We start from the raw sequence: 8,857 nt of genomic DNA on the forward strand, positions 1-8,857 counted from the left end.
GTGAATATAAAGACTCACAGAAGATTAGGGAGTGAGATCAAGTGTGTGCAATCATCAAGAGAATATCTTCATGGGAGGCTCTGAAATTGGTGCAGGCCAAAATTTTGGAGGGTGGTTGTAGCCGCTACAACATTTGGTGACACACGGGTAGAACTCCAACTTCTCTTTTTTGGTTCATTGCTAGCATAGGGCCTTGGTATTTTGGGAAGTATTGAATTGTTGTGCAGGTTACTTTAGTTTCCCCACTTGCCCCATGGACATACATGGTTCACCCTTTGCTAACAAAGTCAAACACAATCAAAATTTCAACTTAGATCTCTATGTTTCGAATCGGGAAGGGTAGTTTAGCTCGCGAGTTGAAGATTTTCAGAGTGTAAGTTTTCATCTCTGGTGTTGCTTTACTGCTAGTAGGCTTGGACAGTACCCCGACAGAATCACATAGGTACATACACATTTCTCCACTACTAGCAACCCTAGTGAGTACCTTGGTGGAGTTTCATGCTTCACCCCTCTGCGCAGGAAGCCTTGCTCTTCTTTCGCCTTTGTATTTTTTTTTAAGAGAACTGTGAATATGCACTTATTTATTTTTTGGCTTGAAGAGGGATCCCAACTTATTGAGAGCAAAAGAGGTTGTCCCTTCATATAAGCATCTAAGACATCTAACATAGGTTTGCTAGTTTAGATTTTTCCCCTTCTCTGTTTCTACTAGTTGGATTAACTTGAACACACAAAGTAGAATGTTGAGTACAATCATGGGGATTCCCATTGTGGTCACAGGTTCACAGTTGGACCAAAGCTTCCCTTTCAGATGGTTAGTATTTTCTGTTAGGACTTCATCGGCCAAAGGTTGTAACCAAGAATATAGAAAATGCACACAAGATAGGCCAAGTGTTGCAGTGTCATAGGTCTCTTCAAATTTTAGCCACATACTCTATTCAAAAGCCAAAATGTAGTAGTTGGAAACACTTATTTCCATAATAAAAAATAGTAATATATAAAACAAACAAAATGAACGTGAAAAAAAATAGTAAGAAGAATCAAACAAAGTGAAAGCAAAGATAATAAGCACAATAAACCAAATGAAACAACAAGCAGCAAGCAGACTATGTACATCGCATAGGCATGGCCCAACCTATTGATAATAATGCTTGAGATCTTGGTCATGGACGAGAAGGTTTTCAATCCTCCCATCAAGTGATTGCAAATGATACGTGTATGGGCCAAGCTTCTCGTGAACTGTGTAAGGGCCAATCCATAGGGACTAGAACTTCATATGCTTGACTTTGTCATCATGGGGTTTATCCCATTTCAGAACTAAGTCATCCACATCAAAGCTAGATTTCCCTCCAGACTTCTTATTGAGCCACCTCTTGATATGCCTCTGGTGGAGTGTGATTTTTTCTTTCGCTTGCATCCTTTCTTCCTGGAGCTTATGGAGAGCATTCATCCTATGCCTAACTAGCTAGTAAGGCTTGCCTTAGGATTCCTGGGAAAGCTGAAGGGTAGGCAAGTAGATATTTGGCAAGAGGATGGCTTCTTTACCGTAAACTAGGAAGTATGGTGAGGTATTCAAAGAGGGCTTGGGCATTACACAGTCAGCCCATGGTGCATTCGTCACGGTGGTATGCCAATTACGTTGTTCAGAGAAAACAGTCTTCTTGATTATACGAATGAGGTTCTTATTCGTAGACTCTCTTAGATTGTTTCCTTATGGATAGTAATTCGATAAATGCTTTAACACAATACCATTATGTAATGCAAAGTCATAGAGTTTCAAAGATGAAAAATAAGTTGCATTATCAAGAACAAGTGATACCGGAACGCCAAAGTGTGAGATGATATTTTGCTGGAGGAAGAAGATGACCTCTTAGTCATTCACTTGTTTGAGAAGAATTGCCTCTATCCACTACGTAGAGTAGTTATTTGTTGTTAGGATATAGCGGTGTTGCTTTGATGAATGAGGTAAAATTTCCCCAATAATGTACAGACCCCACAATTGGAATGGTTCAGTCACTGCAACATGGTGTAGTGGGGTTGTTGATCTTCATGTTCTGTCAGCATATCATTGATAGGCCAGGTATTTGGGAGAATAGATATGCGCATCATTGAATAATGTGGGCCAGTAAAAACTGGCTTGCATAACCTTGTGTGCCGTGGTATTGCCCGCAAAGTGACCCCAGACGAGTCCATCATGTAGATCTTGAAGTACCTTCTCTGACTCCTATGCCTCCAGGAACTTGAGAAAAACTCCATTATTATGATTTCTGTAAATTACTCCATGCACCGACTGATATGCTAAGGCCTTCAAGCATAATAACCACTTTTTTCTAATAGAAAAGTGAGAGGGTATGGTGCCATGCTCAAGTCACTGACGTACATCTGTATACCAAGAGGTTCCATTTTCCATGGGGTTTTCTCACCTTATTTTGTACATTTCAATAGATTCCTACTCCCAATTGACGAGCTCATCTTCGTTCTCTAGAGCATGTACTGCTTCAGCTACAAGTCTGCAGAGCCCATGTCCTTTGATTATGTGTACTAGCTTGATTTTGAGGTAATATTATTGCAAACCTATCATCCAATTCACATCTCATTCTCCCAACTCTTGTTGTACTAGCAATGCATGAACTTCTGGGTGGGGGATGAAGACTATGCAGTGGTTCTTCAGCAAATAGGGCTTGAAGTGTTTCATCACCTTGTAAACTACATAAGCATGTTTTTCAATGGCGAGGTAGTTAAGCTCTGGTCCCTATATTCTTGCACTCATGAAAGAGATGGGACATTCATCATTAGCTTCGTCTTTCTGAGAGAGTACTACAACTAGTGAGTTATTAGAAGCGAAGGTGCATAGGAGGAAATGTTTATTGAAATCTAGGTTGTAAAGTGCGGGCGCTTTGGCGATGGCTTGTTTAATCTGGAGGAATGCATGCTTTTCTTTCTTGCCCCAAGTGTACCTACATCTTTATTAATCATGTCCTGCATGGGCTTGATTATTTGCACATAATCCGAGATGAATTTACAAAGGAAGTTTATATTTCCCAAGGCAGATTGCATAAATTTCTTATTGACTTGATGAGAAATCCGCATGATAGCTTGGACCCGGTCTTGATCCACCTTGATCCCACTTTTGGCAACAATGTGCCTGAGGAGGTTCCCCTCTGACATGGTGAATACGCTCTTCTTGGGATTTAGGTAAATCCTATATCTTCGGCATTGCTCGAAAATTTTCTTAAGATGGCGTACGTGGTCTTCTTGTCTTCTTGAGAACACAGTCACATCATCGAGGTATACCACCATGCTTTGCCCAATGAGTCCATGAAAGGTGATGTCCATAGCACTATGAAATGTTTTCCTTGCATTTACAAGCCCTAATGGCATTCGTCTATACGTGAACATACCCCACTTGGTAAGGAAAGTAGTTTTGAGTCTGTTAGGTTCTGCTACCAAAACCTGATTGTATCCTGAAAACCCATCAAGGGGAGAGAAAATATGTGCCCTAGATATTGTTTGCAAAATATGGTCCATAGACAGCACGGGGTAGTTGTCTTTGTCCGAGGTGTGGTTAACATTCCAGAAATTGACACATAAGCAGATTTCCCCAGACTTTTTTTCATACGGGCACAAGGTTGGAGACCCAAGTGGAATGACAAACTTTATATATGATCCGTGCATCCAACAATTTAGTAAGCTCTTTCTATATGAGAGGTTCAAGTGATGGATGTACTTTTCTCAACTTTTTTTTATATGGCTTGACCCCTTCCTTGATTGGGATGATATGTTGGATGATCTGTGTGTCATAAGTTTTTAGGTCATCATACGTCCATGCGAACACATCTCAGTACTGCTTGAACAAGCGGATAAAGGCTTGCCATTCTTGCTCTATACAACATGTACCAAGATTAACAAACTCCACATCCTTTTTTGTTCCCAATTTTATTAGTTCGTGTCTCATGGTGGAACTATGGGTCTTGTTGTTCCTCGGCCCTTGGAACTGCTCTTGCAAGTCATATAGTTTTTCCAATGATACCACACCTTTTGTGATAATGTGGCATTTCATGCCATCATCTCATGCTTGCAGAGAGCACTTGTGCTCGTCATTGTCTATTGTTGCATATTTGAAAATGTCAGTGTTGGCCATAAAATGAAGTATGTGTTGATCATCATTAAACATGCATAAGTTAGTTATGTTTTCCAGGATAGACAGTTTGTACAAAATTTCCATAGTGAATCTATCCCTAATCGGTGACATTCTTGAGGCTGCATTTTCTAGTGCATTGGCAATTGCATTAAACGTACGTGGCACAACAATGATATTAAATGCTTGAAAATTTGAGATTAGTCACCATACCTGTTCTTGGTAGTTTTTTAGATGTGGTGATAACTAGTGAATGGTGTCATGTACTTGCCATACCACTTTCTCTGAATCACCTACCACTTTGAGCATGACCACTTTGAGGTTGATGGCCTTATGTTAGCCCACCATGAGTGCTTCATATTCTGCTACATTGTTCGTGCACTAAAACTCCAAGCAGCTTGACACCAAATGCTTCCTATTGCAAGGGTTGATCAGAACACACCCGACTTTTGAGCCATCCTGTGTCTTTGATCTGTCAAAGTACAAAGTCCACAGCCCAGCTATACGTGGAGCGCTTGATGTGCTAGTACTATTTCTACTACTATCGTTGTTAATACTCCTACTATTAGTATAATGTGTTGTACAAGTTTCATTACCATCAGTTGGGAAAGGAAGGAGTCCCAACTGTGTGTCTGGTGGGGTTGGAGCTGGCCGTAAAGGATAACACCCCAACATTGTCTCAAGGAGGCAGTTGCCAAACATGAGTTATGCGAGAGCCAACAGTTCATTCTCGTCATTAATGGGAGTGACATTATGCTTCATGTACCTCTCGGATTCTACCAAAATTTGGCTACAATTTCCCTTGTACGAAAGCCACATGTGAGACTAGTCTATAGCGAAATATCCATCTAGCTTGATGGGCCAGTCTCTACTGAGTAATATACCATATGCTTCAGGTATGTCCACAACAACTATGTTGATGCATTAATGGAATCGACTGTCATGGGATAGTCAGATGTTCACATCCCACAGTTCACCAATGGTTGGTACCGATGTTCGATCAAGTTGGATGATTCGCGCGGATGTCTCACTCCATAGTGCATTGATCTTCTTAGCGATGGAGAGTGGCATGATGTTGGCTGCCATGCCAGAATCAACTAAGCAGTTGTGAACATTGTAGTTAAAAGCCTGAAGTGAAAGTAGGAATGGAGGGAAACCTGAGTTTTCTTCTTCCATCCGAAGCATATTGAGCACTGTGGAAAGTGATCTAGGAGGTGTGCTTTCTCCCTAGCTAGTAAAGGCTGCACTATTTGTTGTTTTCTGTCCCAAAGCACGTAATTGGATATCTCGTTGAATCTGGATCTTAGCCAACTCAAACAAACTAATGTTCGCTCAAGTTTTATTCATGTCATCAATAATGTTGTAGTCTATAGGTGATTGAATCACTGAGGTGTCTAGGGTGGAACGAATGGATGTGTTGTCCGATAGAGTGTTTCACAACTTGTTGCTCATGGATGTACTCTTATCCACTGCTATCTTCCTGGACTTACTTTGTGTTTGCTGCTTTGAGGGAGCCAGTGGATCAGTCTTCCTTATCAATAGTCTAACCTTTTCTTGCATCTCCCTAAGTGTGGGGGGAGCCCCTTTACTTCTAAGACTGTAATGGTCAGTTTACTTCCGAGGCTGCTTCTCAGTGTTCATCTTTGCGATTGTTTCCAAGAACTGATACATGTTCACCACCTTCTCAAAGCATGATGGCTCATCAGGTGGAACCTCTTCATCATAGTACATTTCTATCGATTGATCCTGCATATTGCTTCACACCTCGAGTGTATGACTATAAAATGTATTTATGACTCACTCCTATCCCAGACAGAGTTCTTAGGATGATGTTCTTCATGGAAAGAATAGAATTTCGAATATGCACATTGTTCGAGCTGGAACATAGTCTTCTATGCAGTTTTTGGAATGAAATGGATGCTGCTTGATCCGCTACTTTCCTATCTCTGCCTAGGGAGGTGACTACAAGAAAATGTGTCCAATCTGTGTTGTTTGAGTTCGGAAATTTCAATGGACAAGCTCTTAACAAGATGAGTGAGGGTCTCAATGTCGGTTGCTTCCTTGTCTCTACCCTTGCTCATCCTTGCTTGGGACTACCTAATTGCATCCTTGGAGTCCTTTATCAATTGATCATCCATAATGACTCCAATTGCACACATGTCTTTCTCAACAATGATAGCCTCTTCACAACTTTCCAATATTGTTGGTCTCACAGCTCACTTGATAAACTGTGCAATGTTGGTTGGCATTGCAGACATGTAGTAATTAGTGGTGATGGAGTCATGAGGCTTAGTGTCTGCTGGGAACTTTTTAAGTATATGTAGAAACCTTTGATTGAAATCTTTCACTTTTTATTTTCCCTCCATATTTAGGCTTCTGAACTCTATGAGTAGCATGGCTGGGGTCTTGTCATCAGCAAACTTCTCAAGGAACAAATGTTTGAAAGAACGACAGTTCTGTATGGAGTTGGGTGGAAGGCTGTAATACCAAGTAGCTACATGGCCCTTCATGGTACATGGAAACAATCTACATGCTATGTCATCATAACGTACCTCAAGGGCCTGTAGCTGTATGTAGAAGTTATCTAAATGGTATTCTGCCTTTACCACACTGCCAGGGTTGAACTTGATGTTCATTCTCTCTACTCACTTTGGTATCTTGTGCAAAATAGTCGAGAGAGCCAATGGTCCCTGTGTTAGTGCCTAGATTTACCTCAGGCTAAAAAGGTAGGATCCAGGACCAACATCAAACCACGCTCAGCCTTGTAGCTAGCCCTACGAGGATAGGAGAGGGCTCTCTCCGGGTCAATCTCAGAAAATTATGATCTATGGGGTTTGAGATGACTGAAATATCTTCTGATTTTAGGCTAGGTATGAAGTGCAAGGATTTGATTTGATTTTTTGAGGGTTTTGTTGGAATCAAGGGAATGGCAATTTCGGGTCCGAGGATGAAGGCCAGTTTTGCAGAGTTCTGATTGGGGCAAGAAAGGCAATCATTTTGATGCTTTGATTTGTAAATATGGAGGGCTCAGACTGGTGAGAAGCTGAAGAGGGCAAGAGGGTATCAAGAATCCTCTTCAAACTAAAGAAAACATTGAAAATTAAACAAAACTATAAGGCAGAGCACAACAAGCTAATGAATTCAACCTTTGTCACTCATTTGTTTAATTTCAGAAGCAAAAGAGAAAGGAAATGGTACACATAAATATTTGTGAACTCACAAATTACATAGAGAAGAACACCATCAAAACATAGAGCCACATTGATTGAAAACAAGCCCATAATGGAGATGTGGGAAACATGACTCATGACTTGACTCGACATGACTTGACATGACAATGCTGGTACATTCGTGTTGCTGTTGGAGTGCATGTCAAGCTACAATGCTGCTGAGTCATGGATGTCTTCATGGTGTATCATAGCTTCACCTCCGCATGACGAAGTGCGCATAGTCTTCTATGGTCCTTGATTCACTTGATGAAGCTTTAGCATGTTGTTCCTTACTTTAAGGCTGGAAGGCTTGACAAGCTCACTTGTTCACAAAGATGCATGTTCATCACATTCCTCTTCTTTGCATGATTCATTCGTTCATCCATTGATGAACCTGTTCATCTGCATGTGCTCCCTTCGTTCATCCCATTCATCGTCTTGACATTTTTGTTGGTGTACCTGTACCTACAGTCCCTCATGACGAGATGACATCAAATCCAAAACCTCCTAGCCTACCATGACACATGATCATTCGCATGTAGGTGTTTGGGAGAGGCAACAGGGTTGTGATGAAAGTTGTGCAAGGGTCATTGAGAGATGGAGACAGACAATCTTAGTCGACAATGACTATCTGCAAGGTCTGGCTCGCTTGGGAGGCAAATTGCACAAATTTTTGGAGGGGTAGTCCAGGCTACAGGAGGGCAAGGCAGGCATGATCTGCGCATTTTCTGGAATGAACAGTCAGCAAGGGCTGGAAAACCATATTTGTGCAATTTCTGAGAGGAACAGGTCGGGCTGCTTGAAAGGTCAACAGGGAGGGATTGCGTGGTTTTTCTGGGGAATTGCCTCGGAGACTGGGAGCCAAAATTGTGTAATTCCCAGAGGGAACTACCAGTTGGCTTCTGTGGTCAATGGCAGCTAGAACTACGCAATTCCCATAGGGAACTACTAGTTGGCTGCTAGGGTCACTAGAAGCCAAAACTGTGCAATTCCTAGAGGGAACTGGCAGTTGGCTGCTGGGGTCACTAGCAGCATAAACCGCACAATTCCTGGAGGGAACATGTAGTCTGCTGTTGGGAGCTGCTAGCTAGGAAAAATGCACTAAGGCTGGAAGACCGACCTGCTGATCATCTCTGCGTAATTTTTGAGTTGAGCTGAATGATGGGTAGAGGGAGGCCTGCCGATGAGCGTTGCACAATTTTTGAGATGAACAGTCGGTCGACTATCCAGGTAGCCAGCATGAGTGTTGCTTGAATTGCTTGCGGGAAATGCAACTTGAAAGAACTAGCTTGGTTCTTCTACGTTGTTCTGGTTGATAGTCGGTCAAGTCAAAAGCAAGGTGATGGTATGCCTATCATTGAGGAGTTTGGCTATCAAAACTTCAACAAAAATGACTAAGTGTGTGAACAGTCGAAAGATGCATAAGTGATCATACAAACACACACTCACATGACATGATAATGAACAACCAAACCATCCACACAGACATGTTCAACATGACTGATCGACGGTG

This window comes from Pinus tabuliformis, chromosome 1_2 (assembly GCF_031772625.1).
Source record: "Pinus tabuliformis cultivar Carrire ecotype Pingquan chromosome 1_2, CPIR1, whole genome shotgun sequence".
Taxonomy (NCBI): domain Eukaryota; kingdom Viridiplantae; phylum Streptophyta; class Pinopsida; order Pinales; family Pinaceae; genus Pinus; species Pinus tabuliformis.